This window comes from Ambystoma mexicanum, chromosome 4p (genome assembly GCF_040938575.1).
Source record: "Ambystoma mexicanum isolate Mex_15411 chromosome 4p, UKY_AmexF1_1, whole genome shotgun sequence".
NCBI classification, from domain to species: Eukaryota; Metazoa; Chordata; class Amphibia; order Caudata; family Ambystomatidae; genus Ambystoma; species Ambystoma mexicanum.
In genome coordinates this window covers 317804040-317827702 of record NC_090927.1, presented here as the reverse complement: position 1 = coordinate 317827702, position 23663 = coordinate 317804040, and positions in this window count along the sequence as shown.

Sequence of the window (23663 nt, the reverse complement as noted above, 5' to 3'; positions counted from 1 at the left end):
TGCCGACCCGATACGGGGACTGCTGAGGAATCCCAAAGCGAAGCACCCGGACTGTTGTCCGCCACTGTCGACGACCGCCATCGCCGACCGGAGCCGCCGTGCTCCCGTTTGCCTAAGAACTTCAACTTGATCAACGGACGCTCTCGTCTGCATCGCCGTGCCGTCTCCTGTGGGAGAAGGCCTGACCGTCGACGCGCCGAGGAGTATCCACCGGTGGGTTTCCCGCCACCCAAAGACCGCAGAGACGCCGACGACTCGACGCCCTTGCTGGGCCACAGTTCTTCTTCATCTCTTTGCGGTCCAGAACTATCGTCACCGAGGTGCCCCGCACGCCTCTTCCTTGCAGGACGCCAACGCTCTGTCGTCGACGAGCACCGCTCGGATCAAAGCCTGCTGCCTCATCGACGTCGTTCTACCCGGTTCACGGTCGGACGTTCGGCGCCCCGTGTCTCCCGCTTGAAAGGGGCGACATTCAAGAAGGGCCGCCGATTCCCCGACACCGAACCCCGAGTCCGCGACGCCTCTCGACGATCCGTGGCTCCTGCCTTAAAGGGAGTCACTCCAGAAGGATCGGTCGACGCCTCGCCGACGAACTCTACTCCACCAGGTACATTGGGGGGGTAAAACATTGTGGGAGAGAACGAGACTCTTGAACAATATATGGACTGGGCTTGTTTTATATATCGTTATTTTACAGGTTGCCCAGGTGGGGGGATCTCCACTCAGAGCTGTGTCCAGTAGCAAGGACCAGTCGTCTGCCTATTGTTTCATCCGTCTGCTTTCTCTCTTCTCTCTATTGCTGGTTTCATTGCTATTGATCCGTGTGGCATTTTCACAGCCTTGTGGAATGCACTCTAATCGAATATTAGTGGTACCACTGTAGAATTGTAGATATTTACCATTGTTGATTTTCCGGAGCACAAAGTGCGTTATTGTGATAAGTGTACATAACCTTTGAATATTAATTATATAAAGACTGTGTTTTCAGTAATACAGTGTGTGGACATTCCTTTGTGGGGGCTTGGGGATACACTGTACTTAAGAACCAGCCCGCATCACCTCCTGAGAAGCTAGGCCTTGATTGCTCGACCAGCGTTACCATATCAGAGAATCTCGGCTGGGGTCCTCTGTGCCTTTCCTCTGCCATATAGAGAGCGGAAGTACAGACCCCCCCACCTCGTCCTGACAGGCTTGGTGGCAGCGGTGGGATGCTTATGGTTTTAAGAATCAGTGTATAACCGTGCCACTTACAAAATATCTGCACTTTATTGAATTAAGGTTTAGGTGTGTTCCAAATAACTGCATTACAAGCGATGGAGACCATTGCGAATGGTAAATTGACTCGGATGAGCTTAGAGGCTCTCCAGAGTGCTTGTGAAGCCAGGGAGTTAGACTTTGTGGATAAGTCTAGGGCTGAGCTGATAGCTGCCCTGGTGGACTACCAGACTGATGGTGAAACTCTTGATGAAGGGGGGGATGCCACCCGTGAGGACTCTGCCCCTGGGGTTGTCGCTGAATCTGTTTCTGGGAATGCCGCCATTCCTGCTGCCTCTGTTCCGAACCCCAGCAATTCCATGGAACTTGAGTTATTAAGGATGAAGTTAGCCTTTGAATATCGCAAGTTGGAAATCGATGCTGAACTTAAGAAAGAGGAGTTGGCACAACAAGTGGAGCTCAAGAATAGAGATCTTGAACTCAAAAATAAGGATCTTGCGCTCAAAGATAAGGACACTGAATGTCAGAGAATCCAGTTAGAGAAAGCTCGAGTGGAGACTTCAGCTAAACCAATTGAGAGTGGCAGGTCCCCAGCCACCAAGTTTATGAAAGATTTGGTTGGTGTGTTTTTGGAGGGTTCAGATATCCTCCAATGGATTGAAGCGTTTGAAATGGCTTGTGCGATTCATGATGTTGATAAAAGAGATTGGGCTAAGTGTTTGTTAAGTAGAGTACCTCAAACTGGATATGACTGTATTCTGAAGCTGAGTGTGGAAGAAAGGGGTCAGTATGAGTGTATGAAGTCTGCTTTAATTGCCAAGTTTGGCAAGACACCTACCCAATATCTTAAAAGGTTCAGGGATTTTAAGAAGCGAGAGAATGTGTCTTGGGTTGACTGGGTGAGTGCTGCGCACATGAACATGATGGGGTGGATTGATGGGTACAAGGTGAAAACTTTTGCTGAATTATCCCACCTGTTGTTTTTTGAGCATTTTTCTGAAGCCTGTTCGCCAGAGCTGCGTCAGTATGTTGCTGACCAGAACATTTTGGACCCCTTTAAGCTGGCTAGGTTGGCTGACAAGTGGGTCTCCCACCGGGTGTCCCCTAAGGACTCCAGTGGGAAGGACAAGGATAAAGAGAAGGGGGCCTCTCAGAAAGCTGAGGAGTCCCCAAAGCAGTCACAGTCGAATAAAACAAAACCTTCCTCTCCTAAGAACCAAAAATCTAGTGGGGATAAATCCTCTGTGGGTGGGAATAAGAGTAGTGGTCCACCTGCTGCAAAGCAGGCTCCCAGTGGTTCCAGTACCGTACCTCGCACTCCTAGCACTTGTTGGGATTGTGGGGCTCTGGATCACCGAAGGGGTGACTCCAAGTGTGAAGGTAAGGCACTTGGAGTACAGGCTGTCAGCCTGACCTACCCTTACCCCGTGTCTGAGGTGGAGGCCACCGTCCTCCCCTCCTCTACCGGAATCACATTTGGTGCTCCAGTAGAGATTTCCTTAGTGTCCCTTGGGGCCTGGGACCAGTACGCAGAAGTACTGGCGACTATCCCGCAGAACACCCGTAGGTTTTTGAGAAGTGTCCTCGTGAATGGCCAGCCTTCTACTGGTTTGAGAGACACTGGGGCAAGCATGACAGTGGTGGACAGGACCCTGCTCAAGCCAGAGGACTATGTAAGTGCTCCTCTGAGAACCACCAGGTTAGCTGGTGGGCCTCCCAAATTATCGCCTGTAGCCTTAGTCACACTCATGATTGGAGACAAGACAGCAAAGCTTCCTGTCCTGGCTCAGGACAATGTCCCTGCTGACATTCTGTTAGGAAATGATCTAGTAGAGTTGGGGTTGATCTCGGATGGTCTTCCCATGACTGCTGCTGCGGTCACTAGGTCACAGGTGACACCGGGTCTGGCTGTGAGTCAGGTACCCGAGCCAAAGGCGAGGCCTAAGGCACGAAGAAGGAAGACCAAGAAGGCCACCTCTGTGGGAGGAACACCTTCTCTTCCTGCTGTTCCGACAGCACCCATTGGGATCCATGCTCCGGACGGGCTGGGTCCAGTGGAAAACCCGGACTCAACTCCTGTGGGAGAAGAGACAGAAGACTCTCCTGTGGGAGAGGTTCTCAACCCGGAGGATCATCCCGACCTTCAATGCTTGTTAGCTGAAGGGGGACCCTCCCGGGCGGACTTCTGTAAAGGGCAGAGAGAGTGTCACTCTCTCGAGGGTCTGAGGAAACAGGCCCTGTCCCAGGCACAAGGTGAAGTGCCTAGGACATTCAAGATTTATTGGGAGGGTGAGCTCCTTGTTAGTGAGCCCACTAAGCCTGAACCTGGTGCCCTCAAGAGGTTGGTGGTACCCCAGGTTTACAGGCCCTTCCTACTGCAGTTGGCGCATGAGGTGCCCTTGGCTGGTCATCTTGGTACCAAGAAGACTAAGCAGAGGCTCTCTGCCCACTTCTACTGGCCTCGGATGGGAGTGGAAGTGGAGTCCCACTGCCGGACCTGCCCCACTTGTCAGTTGTCTGGCAAGACTGGAGGCAGGGTCATTGCCCCACTGCAGCCATTGCCAGTGGTTGGCACACCATTTGAGAGGGTGGGCATCGACATCGTCGGTCCCCTTGACCCTCCCACTTCAGGTGGACATCGGTTCATCCTGGTCTTGGTTGATCATGCCACCAGGTACCCTGAGGCTATACCCCTTCGGACTATTACTGCCAAGGTGGTTGCCCGGGCTCTCCTGGGCATTTTTACCCGTGTTGGATTCCCCAAGGAAGTTGTCTCCGACCGAGGATCCAACTTCATGTCGAGTTACATGAAGACCATGTGGAAAGAGTGCGGGGTAACCTACAAGTTCTCCACCTCTTACCACCCCCAGACCAATGGTCTGGTTGAGAGATTTAACAAAACTCTCAAGGGCATGCTAGGTGCTTTGGAAGAGCCCCTACGGAGGAAATGGGATCTCCTCCTGCCATGCCTGCTGTTTGCTTACAGAGAGGTACCTCAAGAGGGTGTTGGTTTCAGCCCCTTTGAGTTACTCTTTTGACATCCCGTGAGGGGGCCCCTCGCCTTGATCCGAGAAGGCTTGGAAGCCACCCCTCCAGGTCCCGCCAAGCAAGTGGGGGACTATGTGTTAGGCCTCAGACGGAGGATGACACAGATGATGGGTCAGGCAACAGCAAATCTCAAGGCCAGCCAGGAATTGAATAAATATTGGCATGACCTTAAAGCGTCGCAAGTGGATTGGACTCCGGGACAGGAAGTCCTCGTGATGGAGCCTACCAAGCCTAGAGCTTTGGCAGACAAGTGGACTGGACCCTTCAGGATAATCTCCAAGATGGGCGAAGTCAATTATCTGGTTGACCTGGGTGCCTCCGGGGTAGCCCCTCAGGTATTCCATGTCAACAGGCTCAAGCCTTTCCACCGGCGAGCAGAAGTCTCATGTCTCTTGCTAGCTTAAGGGCAAGAAGAGGATGAGAGTGAGCCCCTTCATGATTTGCTGCATAGCAACCCTCAGGACGGCTCAGTGGAGGGAGTACAGCTCTCTCCCGATTTGACAACAGAGCAGCAGAGGGCCTGCCGGGCTTTGCTCCAGCAGTATGCCTCTCTGTTTTCGCTGACACCGGGCCTTACACCGTGGTGTAAGCACGAAATTGACACTGGTGACAGCGTGCCTGTCAAGAGCAGGTGCTACCGTATGTCAGATACCGTTAAGAACCACATCCAGGCTGAGGTCGCCAAGATGTTGGATCTGGGTGTAATTGAACCCTCAACCAGTCCATGGTCCAGTCCAGTGGTCCTTGTCCCCAAGGCAAGTTCCCAGGCGGGTACCAAAGATTGGAGGTTCTGTGTGGACTACCGAGGAGTCAATGCCGTCACCAAAACTGACGCGCACCCATTGCCCAGGGCTGATGAGCTCGTGGACACCATCGGTGCTGCCAAGTTTGTGAGCACCTTTGACCTCACCTCAGGCTATTGGCAAATAGCTCTGACGGACCATGCCAAGGAAAAGACGGCATTCTCCACACCAGAGGGACTCTACCAGTTTAGGGTCATGCCTTTTGGATTGAAGAATGCCCCTGCCACTTTCCAGAGGTTGGTCAATCATGCGCTCAGTGGGCTGGAGGCCTTTTGTGTGGCCTATCTAGACGACATTGCCGTCTACAGTTCCACCTGGGAAGCGCATTTGACACACCTGGATAAAGTGTTGCAGGCCTTGAAAAGGGATAACCTCACTATCAAGGCTACCAAGTGCCAGATAGCTCAGGGGAAAGTTACCTATCTTGGTCATGAGGTAGGAGGGGGTCAAATCCAGCCTCTTTCCAGTAAGGTACAGGACGTACAGGACTGGGAGACTCCCACTACTCAAACCCAGGTGAGAGCCTTTTTGGGCCTCACTGGGTATTATCGCAATTTCATGGCGGACTATGGGACCATAGCCGCACCACTGACAGCTCTGACTTCACCCAAACAGCCTAGGAAGGTTAATTGGACTGAAGACTGTCAGAGGGCCTTTGATGGCTTGAAAGAAAGTCTGTGCAGGGCACCCGTGTTGTGTGCACCTGACTACAGCCGACCCTTTATCGTCCAGACGGATGCCTGCGACACCGGAATTGGAGCTGTCTTGTCCCAGTTAGATGACAAAGGGAGAGAACATCCTATCATATTCATCAGTAGACAACTCAAGGGTAGAGAACTTAGGTGGGCTACTGTTGAAAAGGAATGTTTTAGTATAGTTTGGAGCCTTAGGCGTTTTAGGCCCTACCTTACGGGGTCCACCTTCAAGGTCCAAACAGATCATAAGCCCCTGAAATGGCTTATGCAGATGAAGGGTGAAAATCCGAAACTGCTCAGGTGGTCCATTAGCCTGCAAGGGCTAGACTTCACCATAGAGCACAGACCAGGGAAGAGTCACGATAATGCAGATGGCCTTTCCAGAAGGTATGTTGACCGTCTGGATGAGGGTGTCTATCCCGTGGGAGATCAGGCACCCTAACCTCAGTCTGGGGGGGGCGACTGTGATGCTGGAAATGCATCGGAGGGACAGGGCCTCCGTATCCTTGTCCTTTTTCTGTTCTTATCGTGTGTTCTGTCGTGTTTTCCGCGCAGAAGTCCATGCGGGACTCCTGGCGGTGCAGCTCTCTCTTTTGGTTTGGTGAACAGACCCATGGGATACCCTTATGGCACCCATGGGTAGGGGTGCAACCCTGTGCCCCTAGTGTATGTTTTTGGGCACCCGTGGGTGGCCCACAGAGCCGGGTATGGGCTGGTGGCAGCTACATGCTGAATTTGACAGGTGCGCTGGGTATCCGCCATTTTAGGGTACCCCGGCCCTGCCATTGGAATCAGTTGATTCCTGATAGGAAACAAGATGGCCCCGGTGGCCTCGTGCTTTCTATCGCCTGATACCTTGTTTTCCCAAAGTCCTGGGAAGCCCTGACTCTGTCCCTTCCCCCTGACTGGCTGTTGGGTGGAAGTTCCGTATATGGTGTTGTTGTGAAGGCCCAGCTAGACTTACTGGAGCCTTCCCGCTGACTGTATGTTGTGGGTACCGCCTGTGGGTGGGACCTGGGTGAATGGGGAGTGTGACCAATATGCACTCCGTGTTGTGGCTGTCTGGTTTCTGCCATGAGAGACAAAGACTGAGACAGCCCTGCCCGAAACTGGACTGAATGCAGTATGTAGAGTTGAATGGCTGAGTACTTGTCTCAATCCACATTCCTTGTTGTGAGTGTCTGAGCGGGAGAAGAGTGGCCTGAATGCCCTGCGTGCCTGATTGGCTGACCGACTGCATGAATGCCCTTCTGTACGATTGGCTGCTGAGTGTGTGCCAGCAGTGTGGATGAGAGACCAAATAGTATATCTGGGGACCTCTCACCACTGGAAATTGTTCAGAAGCTGAAGTCCACTACGACGAGTAACTGGAGTAACTGACGCTTGACCTTGAGGCCCTGCTGGAGGAGAAGGATTGCCGTGGCTCTCCTTCACGATCTAAAGGCTGCTGTGTCTCCAAGGACTGACCCAGAGAGGACCTGGTAAGGCGCCCTCTTCCCGAGCTACGAGGGACCATCGTGCACAGCTGACCTTTGCCAACGCTCCCTGGTAGACAGACCTACGACAGGCTGCCGACCCGATACGGGGACTGCTGAGGAATCCCAAAGCGAAGCACCCGGACTGTTGTCCGCCACTGTCGACGACCGCCGTCGCCGACCGGAGCCGCCGTGCTCCCGTTTGCCTAAGAACTTCAACTTGATCAACGGACGCTCTCGTCTGCATCGCCGTGCCGTCTCCTGTGGGAGAAGGCCTGACCGTCGACGCGCCGAGGAGTATCCACCGGTGGGTTTCCCGCCACCCAAAGACCGCAGAGACGCCGACGACTCGACGCCCTTGCTGGGCCACAGTTCTTCTTCATCTCTTTGCGGTCCAGAACTATCGTCACCGAGGTGCCCCGCACGCCTCTTCCTTGCAGGACGCCAACGCTCTGTCGTCGACGAGCACCTCTCGGATCAAAGCCTGCTGCCTCATCGACGTCGTTCTACCCGGTTCACGGTCGGACGTTCGGCGCCCCGTGTCTCCCGCTTGAAAGGGGCGACATTCAAGAAGGGCCGCCGATTCCCCGACACCGAACCCCGAGTCCGCGACGCCTCTCGACGATCCGTGGCTCCTGCCTTAAAGGGAGTCACTCCAGAAGGATCGGTCGACGCCTCGCCGACGAACTCTACTCCACCAGGTACATTGGGGGGGTAAAACATTGTGGGAGAGAACGAGACTCTTGAACAATATATGGACTGGGCTTGTTTTATATATCGTTATTTTACAGGTTGCCCAGGTGGGGGGATCTCCACTCAGAGCTGTGTCCAGTAGCAAGGACCAGTCGTCTGCCTATTGTTTCATCCGTCTGCTTTCTCTCTTCTCTCTATTGCTGGTTTCATTGCTATTGATCCGTGTGGCATTTTCACAGCCTTGTGGAATGCACTCTAATCGAATATTAGTGGTACCACTGTAGAATTGTAGATATTTACCATTGTTGATTTTCCGGAGCACAAAGTGCGTTATTGTGATAAGTGTACATAACCTTTGAATATTAATTATATAAAGACTGTGTTTTCAGTAATACAGTGTGTGGACATTCCTTTGTGGGGGCTTGGGGATACACTGTACTTAAGAACCAGCCCGCATCACCTCCTGAGAAGCTAGGCCTTGATTGCTCGACCAGCGTTACCATATCAGAGAATCTCGGCTGGGGTCCTCTGTGCCTTTCCTCTGCCATATAGAGAGCGGAAGTACAGACCCCCCCACCTCGTCCTGACAATTACACTAATCACTGTCAATATATAGGACCTCTACCACTGCACTAGGGGTGGCAAAATAAATCTTATAAGCTTTCCCATTACTATAGGTTGTGCACCTCTTCCTCTTTCTTTCCTTATCGACCTCAGGTGTCGCTGCATGGAGGTGGTCCTGTAGCTGTACAGACCCGGTTTGCCATGATTGAGCACTATTTTGCACTCAGTGCAGCGCACCTTGTCTGCACGGGCCTTGGGTATCCCTCCAATGGTGTTAAAGAGCCTCCACACCCAAGACTCACGCTGGCTGGCAGTAGTAATGATTTCCACTCCCTCATCCCCGTCTTCATCTTCATCCCTCTCTTCATCACCACGCCTGTTCCCCTCTGCAGGCCCTTGGATAGGTAGTGGTGGTGGACGGGGTGGTGATGAGGCTGAGGCAGCCAGAGAGTTAGCCATGGATGCCATTGTCTAATCCAGGAACTCAATATTTCAGCGAACCAGGAATGAAGCAATGTGAAGAAGTAATCCAGCAATCTAGCAATGTGGAGCAGTGTCTGTTCTGGAAATCCAAAAATAGAATGAGGAGCAGCTCTGGGGTGTGGCCTTTTATAGTGGTGCTTGGGAGAACTCTGCGGACAGCTGCGCACTCCGCGGACATGTCAAAAACCAAAGAGAGTTTAAAAAGTTCCAAAAAGTGGCCAGATAGCCAGATCGCAAGGGGCATGGTCTGGGACCTGTGCAAGGGTAAATCTTCACAGTAAAATATCTTGGATTGCTCAAAAAAGTACTTTTTTGGTGTCCAGGGGCCCGGATACTGCTCGCGTACAAGGGCCTACACTGAGCGTGGGTGCAGTCACATGGTGATGTCGCAGATGTCTGCGAATGGGACAGGTGTCCGTAGGACACCTATTGCAAGGGATCGGTTGTACGCATGTGCATAGGTGTTCCCCGGACTAATTGAAAGTGCGGCACACGTGCAGCGGACAGTTCTGGCTAGGCACAAAGTTCGTAGGACCCCAAAGGTGGGATACACATGCGTTCAGATGTCCTCCGGTCAGGGCTAGTGTCCCCAAACTAATTAAAGGTGCATTACAACTTTGCGGACATGTGGACAGGCTTGGTGTTCTACAGATACCTCCATTTTGACTGCCGACAGCCCGGACAGGTAGTCTGTTCTGTAAAGCTGTGTTATCTGAAAAGCTGTGTTATCTGATTGCCCTTCGCCTCCAGCATGAACAATCTGCGCAGCGGAGCCAAGGTACCCCCTCCCCTTTTGGCTAGCATGTCTCAGGACTGCTCTGTCGCTGATAACGAACTTCTTCAAATGGCGATTGAATTGCCACTACCCCTGTCTACAGGTGCAGGTACCTTGAGTGCCGTGGACAGCAACGGCAGCCGTTTTGACTGGAATTTTGTAAAAAGCACAGATGAGCAATGCGTTAACAAATGTCCATTCAAATAATCTTGTGAAAAAATGACTGCTTACTTTCCACCAGCTAAAGCTTTTCCTCGACATAAGGGCGCAGGTTTTCCTTCGCTCAGACATGTGACACAAAGGGTTGAGGAGTGATCAGACAGGAGCCAAAACTCACTGTTAGAACAAATAAACCAAGCATCCTGGTGGTGTACTTATATGAAGGACTGAAAATAGAGGCCAACAACCAAACGACTCTGCTCGTGTCTTTATTATTCAAATTCAACAACGTGGGAATACAATAATAAAATTAAGGACTTCCTGGCGAGTAACGTGAACTCTCAGCAGTGACAGCAAGTTGTAAACAGCCCTTCTGCCCCATATTAAGCCACAGGATAAATGAACAGAAACAGACTGCCAGCCTGAGTTCCCTGGTGCTTTGCCAGCTGGCGAAAAGATGACATTACTGGAATGAATCCAAGAGGAGGAGTTTACTCGCAGGGCTGTTAAAGGTGACAAGAGCAAGCAAGAGCAAAGAGCAATTGATTTGGAAAAGGATTAACTGCATTCCTCAGAAGTAATTCTGAATTCTGGAGCATCTGAGAAGAGGGGAGTCTTCTTGTTATGCCATCCAAGCAGGCACCTGGAAAATATAGAGCAAAAAGGGGAATGGCTAAAGAAAAGCAAACTGACAACTCTCCCTGTAAAGATGCTCAGAGAAAGATGGTATGTAAACAACCCACGAGGACATTCTCACGGACTTTCCCTCTGTAATGACGGTAAATCAGCAACTACAACATCTCACAGGACCACAAAACAGTATAGTTGCGCTGCAGAGTTTGCTTAAATAGTTTTTTTATATCATGCCAAATACCATACCTGTGTTTGGTTTCTAAGCACGGATCCGGGATTCGAACTTCTGTATCTCAGCATGTTGCCCCTGTGCTATCCTCCGTTCTCAATTAATCTCTGCTAACCAATAGAGTACGGCTGATAAAGGGTACCCAGTACACCCTTCCTATGGGTGATCGACATGGTGTGGTGGGGAGCATCCCTTCCAACACTGAACTGTTTCAGATTTGCCCTGTGGTTCTGGAAAACAGGTTTGCCTCCTTAGCAGTCCAGACGGAAGGCCCTCAATTAGGTTTGAATATTCTTCCGTTGTCCACCAAGAACCAGTTCTCGTCAGGGGTGGTGGGGATGACTGTGTGTACAGTGCAATAAATGCTCAGACAACCAGAGGCACGCTGGCCTTCCAAAAAAATGGATGCCGAATATATAGGGATATTTTAGTACGAGTTCAGATTCCTCCTAAAAATCCTTTTTCATTTAATGCAGAAAGTTCAGGGGCCACTAAGGAGTCCTATCGTAATGGTTGTAGTGAATACTTGCATGGCCGCAGAGAGATGACCAGCCTTCTGGAGGGTGCAAGGGCTATGGACACTTCCTCTTTGCCTCAGATTGTCCAGACCTTGTGGGCTCGAAACGACTCTGAAGGCACTTCTCACCTTCATGCTCATCAAGACCTCATCGATAATGCGACGCATCAACTTTTGGTGGAATGCTGACATCCTAAACATCCTAAGGCTCTTTGGCTCGGTGATAGGTTTGCGTGCCATCCCCTCCAAAGACATTGCAAGGGTTGAGTTTGTGGCTGTTTATCCCACAGATCGAGTATAGCTCTATATTAATTCAAGGGTGGTATTTAATCTTATTTTGCAAAACCTACTCTCACTAACCAAGTGGGATTTGAAATAACGCTGCATTGCCAGTTAAATGATAGTAAGGGATTCAGAACACTGAACTCCTCTTCAAAACCCCTGCCAAATGAATTTAATTAATTAATTGTATCTGCAAATGCGCATTCTGACATCGTCCATAAGGTTACCTCTATAAACCATCTTGACAAAGGCAGCCAAATAGCGCAAGACTTGTCCTGGATAGGAGGGGCATTAAATCGCCCCAGAAGTGAGCAATCGGAGTCTTGACCCCTTTAGTAGAAAAGGCTGTTTCTCTATGCTCTCCTGGAATACAAGGGGGCATTATAAATTGCTTACTGACTTGGTGCTGGGGGAAATGTTAGTAGTTTTATTTTACTGCAGGAAACGTGGTTAACAGGGGAGTTCATACTGATGGTTATGTCTCTGTGTTTCAACCTGCATTGTTAAATCCCACTGGGTGCCCTTTCAGTGGTCTGCTCACTCTTCTCAAAATTAGTGTGTGGGAATGAAAATTGTATCCACTGATGCTTTTAGGCAGGGCTCATTTTAAAATGCAGGATGGTTGTTTGGAAGTAAGCCTCTTCTTAATGAATGTTTTTTGGCACAAGGGGATATGTGTGCTTGATGTCATGCTGCAGGCAGTTACCTCTTGTGTCAATACTGGCATGATGTGAACTTAGGTGGCATGGTCATACTGGCAGGAGATCTGAACGCCCCTTGTATTGAGTTGGCCATGGATTTGTCCATTAAGAGTTTTCCCAAGGATAAGAATGAAAGGAACTTGTGTGGTTGGAAATGGCTTGTTTGTCTGGAGGGATTGGGCCTCAGTATGCTGAAATGGTCATCTTCAGATGAGCCTCTGAGGCATCATACTTGGCATGACGGAAACGGCAGATCAATGTTATGGTAATACATGCACGGGTCTCTTCAGAACCTTGTGAATGTTTGTTCCATTTTAGAGTGCCTCGAGTTGGTGCTTCACTGCGACAACCCCGGGGGCCTCGAATAAAGCTCTTACTCTTCTCCCATACGGTGTGCCTCTTTATTACATATGGCGACGAGGCACCGTACCCCGAGGCCCTCGGGAGCGTATTATGCCACCTGACTGCGAACGCAGCCCCCCTCTTTTCGCTGCCGCCGACTTCTGCTGCCAGCGCCCGCAGCGGCCTGCCTGTCAGCTGTGGACAGCCAAGAGAACAGCCAAGAGAGGCCTCGACATCCTCCCCCCACCTTTCAGTTCTCCACTGTAAAGGGTGCCGCTCCTCCCCGCTGGGAGTTTAGAGCGGCGCACATTACACTCCTGCCCTACTACAACAGTGCTTCAGACAGCAGGAGCTGTCCATCCATCAGGTCAGAGGAGGGGGGAGGACGAAGTGAAACGTACGCTTTCTTTTTATTGGCATTTTATGGGGAGGACGAAGTGAAACGTACGCTTTCCTTTTATTGGCATTTTATGTGTAAAACGCTCAACGCCGCTCTGAGCAGAACCCTGCATCACTTTCAAAAGCTGCTAGCTGTTGCCCAGCAACGCACACACAGCATTGGCAACCTTCATTCTCTCAATGGCCACCCTGACCTTCCGGGACTAATTACTCACCATCTTGGTCCATTGTGACATCACAATTGAACATTCCATCAGGTCTTCCCTGAACCAGCCACCCTGCGCTTCCAGCACATTGTGAGGTCACAATCTGTACTGAAGGCCATCCATACACTGATGCTTAAAGTCTCTGCAGTACAGATACGCCTGGGCACTCTCTTAATCGGATTCTAGCCCACCCTTCAGGCACTTCTATAAAGGCTGAATCCCAGCGCCTCTAGCAGTCAATAAGCCCACCTTATTGACTGCCAACAGTGCTACAAACCTCTGCCTAGTACCACAGCAACTGGCGCCACTGAACAGCTGCCACATACCAATTGACACTCAGTCCTCACCATAACAGAGTTACCTTTCCACAAGTGCTTGTTGTTTGTCTCCTTACCACTTAAAACCAAGAACCTACAACCAAGAACCAGGCACACCCACCATGCAGGGCGTTCAGCCTCCCACCAAGTTTCTTCCATGCCCTGGGAGCCCAAACTGCCCATGGTAACAATGGATCGATGGCTTCCACGTCTACCTCAGAGCCATCGGGGGCAGCAAGTTCAATGATGACCTCAAGGAGGTGACCCTCTTGAACTGTATAGGGGCAGAAGCACTGAGACTTTTCAGAACTTTTCCCGAACCCGGCAACATGGGAAGATACAGGTTCTTTTCCAGAAAGCAGCTCAAAGGCGAGTCTATTGATTCATATATAGCGTCCCTCAGGGCGCTTATGTCAACCTGCAGTTTCACAGGTGTCTGTGATGAGTATTTGAGAGACCAACTTGTGCTGAATGTGGCTGATCCACGCATCCAACAAAAACTGTGGCGAACCAAAAATCCCACCCTGGACCAAGCCACGGAGATAGCAAGGAGCATGGAATTGGGAGATCGATGTATGAAGGAAAGACGTGACCACACGACCAGTGTGGAGATCAAATGTGTCAGCCCTGAGTCCGAGCCTTACGAGCCTCTAGTAACAGCAGTAAGGAAGGCTCCGCCATCAAGAGGTTCGAAATTTGGCTCAAACAGAGCGTGGCCGTACAACTCCCAGAATCCAACGCGCTGCCAGAGGTGCGGATGGTACACGCATACAAATCCTGATAAAGAATGCCCCGCCATCGCTGTCGAGTGTTATAAGTGCAGCCAGATTGGACACTTTGCCAAAGTCTGCAAGAACACACGGGGAAGGGCAACCAGATATGGCAATCTCACCAGACGACCTTTCATCAGACCGTCCTCTGTGAGAGTCATCGAAAGCGACCAAGAGCACAATGACATGTTATCTATCAGTCAAATGCAACAAACAGTACAAATACTCACTGTAACATCCCAACAACAGAGCAACGGTCCCTGGGTCAAAATGCAAATCAACGGCATATCATTACCCGTAATGGTAGACACCGGCTCCCCCTACACCATGGTGGATCTCAAGACCTTCTTGAGTGTACTCTCTGGCAAGATACATGACCTGCGGAGCACTTGTGTAAGAGCTACCGGTTATGGAAAAACGCCCATCGATATAATGGGATATGTGTGGGTGAGCCTCAAGTTCCATGACAGAGAATCATATTGCAAACTCTTTGTAGCCAAAGATGGCTCCTCTGTTGTGGGATGGGAAGAACAAGCCGCACTTCGAGTAAGGATACACCCTGGAGAAGAAATCCCCGTGCTGAGTGTGCTCAATAATGATATGGACATCAAATCTAATCTAGCAAAACAATTCCCCAAGGTGTTCTGCAACAAGATAGGACTCCTAAAAGGTTTCCAACACAGAATAATCCTCAAAAGAGGTGCTGTCCCAGTGGCCCACCAAGTCCGCGGTATTCCCTTTGGAGCAAAAGAGGCATTGAAGAAAGAACTTAAGCGCCTCTGCGATGAAAATATCATACAGCCCATCGAGAGTTCAGAATGGCTTGCCCCAGTTGTTTTAGTAAAAAAACCGGACGACTCCATAAGAATGTGCGTCGACCTGAGAGACCTAAACAAAAACATATGGGTTGACAGACACCCACTTCCCAACATATCTGAACTCCTATCGACCATGAAACCTGCAAAGTACTTTACAACTCTGGACCTCTCCTCAGCCTATCACCAGATTGCTTTAGAAGAGAGCTCAAAGAACCTAACATCTTTTGTCACACCTCTCGGTGCATTCATGTTTAACAGAATGCCATTCGGACTCGCTTCAGCCGCAGCAGCTTTTCAGAGACTCATGTCACATCTATTTGGAGGACTTGATGGCATACACTGCTTCCAAGACGATATCCTCATATCAGCCAGTACAGAAGAAGAGCTCAACGCAAAACTTGTGGGTGTCTTACAGGTCATACAAAAAAGTGGTCTCACACTCAAATTGGAGAAGTGCAACATAAAATGCGACCGAGTTTCATACCTGGGCCATTCCATTGACGCCAACGGCATCAGCCCCAAGACGAAACTCATGGACACCATATTGAATATCGCCGAGCCTCAAAATAAAGACCAATTAAGGAGTTTCCTCGGGATGACAGAATACTACTCCAAGTTTATAAGCAACTATGCTGATAAGACCAAAAGCATGAGGAACATCTTGAAGAAGGCAGCCAAATTCATATGGTCCACTGAATGCAAGAACAAATTCGAAGAAATCAAATTCCAAATCAACCAAGCCCCAGCCTTAGGAATGTTCGATTGTAAAGCCAAAACCATCATATCCGTAGATGCAAGTAAAACCGGACTGGGTGGTGTCCTGGAACAGCAACAAGATAAGAACACTGTGACGATCGCATTTGCATCGAGAGTACTGAGGGGAGCCGAACTAAACTATTCCACCATCGAGAGAGAAGCTCTAGGTGTGAGGTGGATTCTTCAGCATTTCAGGAACCTAATTTGGGGCTTACCCATCCTAGTGAAAACAGACCATAAACCTCTAGTAAATGTCCTTCAGTCCAAAACCCCTCACCTTATATCACCGAGAATAAGACGTTGGTTCCTCGACATCATGCAATACAATCTCCAACTATGCTATACTCCTGGTCCACAAAACCAAGTAGCAGATTGCCTTTCCAGATTATCGACCAACCTTGACACTGAGATTGCATCTCCAGATGAGGACATCATAGCTGTCGTAAACCCTGCCATCTCGAGAGATGAATGGAAAATCAATGCCAATACCGATCCGGAACAGCGAGAAATCAAGGAAGCAATAGCCAATGACTGGGTAGAAACGGGAGAGGCTTTAACAAGTTTCATTCCCTTCAAGGAAGAAATATCCATAGACGATGAGCACATCTTTAGAGGCGATCGAGTAATCCCACCCACCCAACTCAGAAAAAAACTACTCCAACTAGCACACGAAGGTCACCTAGGAAGGAGCTTGACGAAAAACAAGTTGAGAAACAACTATTGGTGGTCAGGAATGTGGAAAGAAGCAGAAGAACTGGTCAAAAATTGCTCCACGTGTGTCATGAGTGACAAGTCTAAGATCTTAAGAAAGACCCCTTACAGCCTATTGAACCTCCCAAACATGTGTGGTCTAAACTGGCAATCGACATCATGGGTCCGTTCGAGAACCTCGAAACAGTCAAAGTATATATCATAGTGCTTGTCGATTACACCTCTAAATGGACAGAATGGGGAAAAGCTGAGGACAATGTGACCTCAAAGAAAGTTACGGACTTCCTGACAGAGATCTTCAACAGGGAGGGAGACCCCAAGTAATTGGTTTCGGACAACGGGTCTCAATTTATGTCTATGGAATTTGGTGATTTCCTCAAGAAAAGGTCCATCAGCCACATAACAACATCTTTGTACCATCCGATTTCCAACAGACTTGTGGAATGCATGAACAGGCTCGTGAAGAGCGTGGTTCAACTGGCCACGGCCAACAATCTCCCGTGGAGAGAAACCCTCAAAGAAGCTTTGCATGCGTACAGAACAACCACACACACCACCACAAACATAGAGCCCTTCACCCTCATGCGAGATAGGGTTGCAACTAGCCGATTTAGACCGGCGTGGATGTTCTTACACACGGGAGAAGCAAGGGGGAACATGGATCTACTTCAAAAGACAGTAAGAGAAAAACAAGCAAAATACAAAAAACAATACGACTCCAGACATGGAGTAAAAGAGATGCTGGTTCGTGAAGGAGACTGGGTATGTGTCAAAGAACCGAAGAAAACTCTCAATGGTGAATCCATCTTCAGACCTCCACAGAGAGTTGTGAGCTGCCATGGGAAGTCTGTCATCCTGGATGATGGAAAGAGATGGTCTGGAGATGATCTCATAAAAGTAACAAAAGACATCCAAAAAACCAGCATATCTAAGGACAACAGTCCTGACAGACCATCATAACACACCTCACATTCCCTAAGAGAATCCCTCTGTGAACATGTGGACAATAATAGACCTCACACTATTCATCAAGGAGTCCCCACTGGAAGAATGTCCAGAAGGAACCGCAAAATCATCCAAAACTTCAACAATGACTATGTCTATTACTAATGTACCCTGGTTTACCCACCTTCCCTCTGCCTTCCCCACTTGACACCCCTCCTTCCCCTCACTTCCCCGTTTCCTCCCCCCCTTTTTTTTTTCCTCTCTTTTCTCTTTTGCCTCATGTGGGGGAGATGTTATGGTAATACATGCACGGGTCTCTTCAGAACCTCGTGCATGTATGTTCCATTTTAGAGTGCCTCGAGTTGGTGCTTCACTGCGACAACCCCGGGGGCCTCGAATAAAGCTCTTACTCTTCTCCCATACGGTGTGCCTCTTTATTACATACAACCATTGATTATATATTCATGGATGAAGGTTTGTTGGGGTATTGTACTCCACTGGGCTTGTAATGATATCTCTTGCTATATGAATAGAGTTACAGTGGCCAATCAGGAATTTTAGGAGTGGTTTGGTAGGTGTACGGGGGACTGTAAAGTGAACACACTCACGGTTGAGTGTTTTAATCCTTTTGTGGATATATACTATCGAAGGTCTTTAGGTCTAGTCTCCCTTATTGCAAGGGGACAAGAATTTCTCATCTTCATACATTTTATTCAGAACTCGCCCAACATACAAAGAGGGTTAGAGCTGAGATCAAGACTATGAACGTTTTATATGGCCGGATAACTGTAGGATGGTACAAACCATATATAGTATAGAAACGTATAGAAACTGGGCTAGGGTTAGAAGAGCTCAACTAGTCCAGACTGGCAGTGAAAACATGTTGACAGTCCTGAGTTTTAAAATCTCCTCTGCGTTTTGGCATCTAATTAATGGCATTACTTCATGAAAGGCCACAACACAAATACATTTTGTTGAGGAATCGGAATGGGTTGTATATTTTGAAACACTTTTTTCCCAAAACGATTCTAAAACTAAATTTGAGCTTCATGACAGTAGGGATGAATGGAAGCTTGTGGTTGATGAGGAGGCTATCTTGGAAATTATTGAAAAGATTAGTACGTCTCGGGCTACTGGTCCAAATAAGCTGTCCAATGTGGGTATTCATAGCAATCCTTTGTTATGATCCAGTATTTTCACCTATCTTTTTTAAGAATGTGGTAGAGACTAACGCCTTTCCTGAAACCTGACAGATTGGCATCATAGTGCCCATCTATTAAAAGGGACAACGATCAGACCCTAAGAACTACCGCCCGATCTCCATTCTAGATGCTGACAGCAAGGTGTTTGCCCCCTTGCTGCTGTGTCACCTGGAGATCTGGGCAAAAGGGTAGAGGCGTAGCCAGGATTGTCTAACAAGTGGGGCCTTAGGATAAAGTAGCTGGGCCCACCTCAGTGACAATTACATCTGTAAATGCCTGCACAGCGCTGCTGAGTGGGCATTTACAGATTTTGGGTGGGCCTTGTCCAATTGAGCCCTACCCTGTCTACGCGTGTTAGGCAAGATTGTATGCAGTACCCTTTGGGTGCACTACAACAACCCTGACCTCCTCACAATGGGAACCCAACCTTTGGTATAAGCTTGTACTACACAGTTTTGGTAGCGTGTTGAGCAGCCAGTCTTATCTCAAGAGGGGTCAATGTGAGCTGTAGGGGAGTTACACAGAGATTCACAGTGGCAAGTATTCAAATAAACTCTTACACACAAGGTTTATTAATTAAACTATTATTAATGTATTTAACAGTCAGTTTGAGTGAGCCTTCTTCAGAAGGGGGAAATATAATAATAACACAAACATACACTCCAAAATGCACACTCTGAGTTTCTCTAAATCAGCAAATACCCATTTGGGATGGCACACAGACAATTCCTACACCCTCAGGTGACTTAAATAACTAGGACACTGTGGACATTAATATATCACTGTTGCATTTAGAGCCATACTTAGGAGTATATCAAAGAAAACGGTTATTAGAACACAAGAGTTCACACAAATATTCTGAAGTAGGTAAGTACTTTTGGAAACCCCCAATGCAAAGTAAGTTAACCCCTTCCTGGAAGGAACACAAAACACAATGGGCCTCATTACGACCCTGGCGGAGTGGGTTTACGCCAGCGTTATTCGCGGCGGACCCGTCCGCCCTACTACGAGTTTCCGTAGCGCCATGGAGCGTTTTCCGCCTGGTTTTTCCGGGCGGAGAAATCCATGGCGCTACGGGACCTTGTCGTTAATTACGCCACCGTATTTTGAGGTGGCGTAATTAACGCCTTCCCCACTCCCATTATACCCTATGGGGCAAAAATGGGAATGGGGAAGGGTAAAATGGGGGATGGGGATTTACCGCCCCGCCAAGGTCGGAATGGGGCGGAAAATCCGCCAACCTCCATGGCGCTATCGGCAGCTTTCCGCCGTGCTCCATGGTGCATTTTGCACCGCGATTTCCGCCAGGGTCGTAATGAGGGCCAATGTCAGAGGGAAGAAGAGTCATTCAGGGAGCCAGGCCAGGCCAAAGTCTATTGGACAAAAGTCTAGGTGAGCTGAAGCAATTCTTGCAGGTAGGTAAAAGTCTTGCATAATGTTCTAGAAGTCTTTGTAGAAATGAAGAAATCAAAGTAGGGTCACAAGCTGATTAGGCTTGTGAGCTAAAGAAGCTGTTAGCAAGTCTACAGAAGCAACCAAGACAAGTCTCCACTGAGAACAAGTGAGGTGACATAACAAGAGGTAAGTTCTCTTAGACTGTACAGTACCTTTGGTTAGAAGAAATGGTTCCAGCTGGCGCCTGTTCCTGTGCAGCTCTGCAGATCCCGTGTTCCTGGGCCTCAGTTGTGGCGAAAAGAGGGAGGATGTCTAGAGGACTCCTGCACTGCAACGGGATGGTCTTCGACAGAAAAGGACCAACTTCTATTCTGTGACACATCGTGGTTTCAGCTCCTCGCGTCTCAGCAAATAGCACCACTTGACTGTTGAGGTGGGCTTTCCTTGCATCTGGGGTCCAGTACTCTGTTGAGGTGGCTCAAGCTTGGTCAGTCCTGCTTCCTAGGAGTCCGGAGGATCATCCAGAAGCTCTTGGCCAACTTAAAAGCAAAACACACAATCTGGTCTTCCTTTCCCTGGCTCTTCGGTTTCCAGCAGCAACTGCAGTGGAAATACAACCAGCTTCGAGAGGATGTCCAGGTGGCTTCCTTTGGAGTTGATTGGTCCCACCAACTCAAGGGGACAATTCATCCTTTGCAGGGCTTCTCTAGTCGAGGTGAATTTGGAGCTTCAGCTCAGCAGCAGGGCTTCACCGGGCAAACCAATAGGCCAGGAGTTGCAGCAGGAGTCTTTTCCAAGTTCTTCTCTGGATTCCTTCGTCCAGTGGTCGATTCTGCCTTCCAAGCCAAAAAGTCTTGCCTTTTATGCAGGTTTCTCCCATTGATTCCAGCCCAGCTGTCAGGCACCAGCAGGGGGCTGTCCTTGCCGGACAGCCAGCCAGCCAATCACTTAAGAGTTTATTTCTGTCTCCTAGGAGACTAAGCACAGGGAGGCACCTCCCTCGCTTCCGGCCCCCACCAGACACCCTGGAGCCAGAGGCGGGCTTTACCTTTTGAATCCCGCCAAAGACTAAACAAAAAAAGGGACTAAACCTGGTTTGGCGCGCAGAGTAAATCTCAAGAAGGGCTTTTCCACAAAGAAATGGCAAAAAAGAAGACCGGGGTCATTTTGACAAAAATGGCACTCTCGGGTGCTTTACTGCAGCTGCGAACGCAGCCCGCGGTAAAAGCAAACCACGGTTTTTAAAAGTAAACCACTGCCACCAGCCATTCATCGAGGAAAGGGTAACATAATAATGTTACATGGGAAGCTAGACAAAGGGGATATTAAGTAACCCCTCCAGCACCATATTGTAAGATAGTGTGTGATGGGTCTAGATAGTTACAATGTAAGTAAAGTCAATTTCACTTCACTGCTCTTGGAAATGGCAGTTTATCCAAGAGAAGGTTTTTAAACCTTTTGGAAATCTCAAAGACTTCCCAGTGCCACTGCACTGAAGGTGCTGTGTGGTACAATGTAAACGATGATGCCTATGGAGTTTGTCAGACTCCACAAACAAAAGACAACCACAGTTCTCAAGTCATAGCAAAAATACATGAGAGAGTGGAAAAAAGGGTCTCACTCTCTCCAGTTAAACAAGTAAAGTCCTCAAAATCCAGCAAAGATGCTGGGGGTCTCTAAGGTGGAGATGAATGAACACATTTCTGAGAATTCTCCCTAACAACGCCTCTACAAAAAGGACGGAACATTTGCAAAAATGGCAAACCGGGTGATGGAAATTAATGGGAACCACACTTAATGGCTTATTACTAAAGTTTCTTCAATCATCTGCGTGGGCCAACAATTATAATTCTATCTACCTCGCAAATATTGATATCACTGCAGCCTTTGAAAGAGTCAATCAGGAACTCCTTTAGAAGAAGTTGCAGGGTGGAGGAATTCCTTCTGGTTTACACAGACTTATAATTTGTCTGCATGAGAATTCTGCAAGCAGGTCAGACTAAACCAGGAGGGCTCGCTGTCCCATCGGATTGCTGTGATACAAGGTGTAAAAAACAAGGGGGGGGGGTCCTGGGAGTCCCTCTGCAGGACATTAGTCCCGGTTACGAGAGACTTACCCAGAGACCTTAGCTCACTATCTTTCACAGAGGAGAAATATCCAAAACATATCAGTCTTTGTCCTGCCCTGGGGCAGTCCAGCACTGAAATGCTAGGCAATTCTCCTGTGAACAAGTGTACCAATAGCAACCCCAGACACGTGTTTTGGTCTGGTTGGACCTCATCAGTAGGTTGGAGCTGTGCCTCTCTAAGAAGAGTGAGCAAGGGGTCCACGTCTGGATTCCCCTGGTAACTTAGGGTGAGACCATAATTTACTTAAAATATGCAAAAACAACGGGTGTCCTGGGAGTCCCTCTGCCGGACATTACTCCCAGTTACGAGAGACTTACCCAGAGACTTTAGCTCACTATCTTTCACAGAGGAGAAATATCCAAAACATATCAGTCTTTGTCCTGGGCTGGAGCAGTCCAGCAACAAAGTGCTAGGTAATTCTCCTGTGAACAAGAGTACCAACATCAACCCCAGACATGTGTTTCGGTATGGGTGGACCTCATCAGTAGGGTGGAGCTGTGCCTCTCTAAGAAGAGTGAGCAAGGGGTCCACGTCTGGATTCCCCTAGTAACTTAGGATGAGATCCAAAGTTAATTAAAACATGCAGACTCTGGGTAAGGCTCTCGTAACCAGGACTAATGTCTGGCAGAGGGACAGGGACTGGATAGAATGGGGACAAATGCTTGGAACTGAAGGGATTGTTGAGATGCACTGAGCAGCTGTCAACAGGCTGCAATAAAATCTTCCGGTGTGCCATGCACAGTACATGTTCAACATGGCAAGCAACACCTGGCCAGTGGTATGTGCCTGGTGTCAGTGGTGAACATGGCATCCCCCAGATGCCCAGCAATTCTGTGCTGTGTGTGGAATTGTCTTGGGACAGCACCCCCACAAGGGGAAGAAGGACCAAGATTGTACTGCCTGCGTGGGTAGACATGACTAGTAAAAACTCATTGAATGGGATGCCACGTAAAAACGGCAAGGAAAGACCCACCATCACTGCCATCAGCATGTGTCCCAGCACACATACAGTCGGACCTGCCCCCTCACAACAACTCACCAACAAAGGCACTATAGTGACAGCCTCACCCACAACTATGACCCTGCAACCAGTGCCACCATGATTATTTTAAGAAAACAGCATGCTTATAATGTGCTGCACATGCCTACGGAGCTCAGAACGTACGGTGGCAGCAGAGTTCTTTGCTGATGCATTCCTTTTTTGTAGAAATAAATACCTGTTATCCTTGAGTCCGGCAACAGTGCTCAGGTGAAAGGGAACGAGCACATAAACAGAAAATTCTAACATGCACATAGGGCAGCACAGAGTTGTTCTCGGCGTGCAGGCTTTGCGGGATCAATGCACACTTTTCCATGAATCAGGCCCTAGGTCCTATTTGTACTCTTTGCATTCTCTTAGC